The following is a 265-nucleotide window of genomic DNA, read 5'->3' as shown; positions in this document are numbered from 1 at the left end:
TTTATTTTATAAAGAATATAATTAGAATAGAGAGTGCTAGAGTTAGAGGGTTAAATAAAGATGGAAGAGATGTTTTTTTAGCCGATTCTTGAAGATGGCTAAGGACTCAGCTGCTCGGATTGAGTTGGGCAGGTCATTCCACCAGGAGGGAACAGTTAATGTAAAAGTCTGTGAAAGTGATTTTGGAGATGGCACAGATGGCACAATAATACGCCGTTCACTTGCAGAACGCAAGCTTCTAGAGGGCACATAATTGATGAATTTA

This window comes from Sinocyclocheilus anshuiensis, unplaced genomic scaffold, assembly GCF_001515605.1.
Source record: "Sinocyclocheilus anshuiensis isolate Anshui unplaced genomic scaffold, SAMN03320099.WGS_v1.1 scaffold1231, whole genome shotgun sequence".
In the NCBI taxonomy this organism is placed as follows: Eukaryota; Metazoa; Chordata; class Actinopteri; order Cypriniformes; family Cyprinidae; genus Sinocyclocheilus; species Sinocyclocheilus anshuiensis.
Note: the sequence above shows the minus strand (reverse complement) of the source record.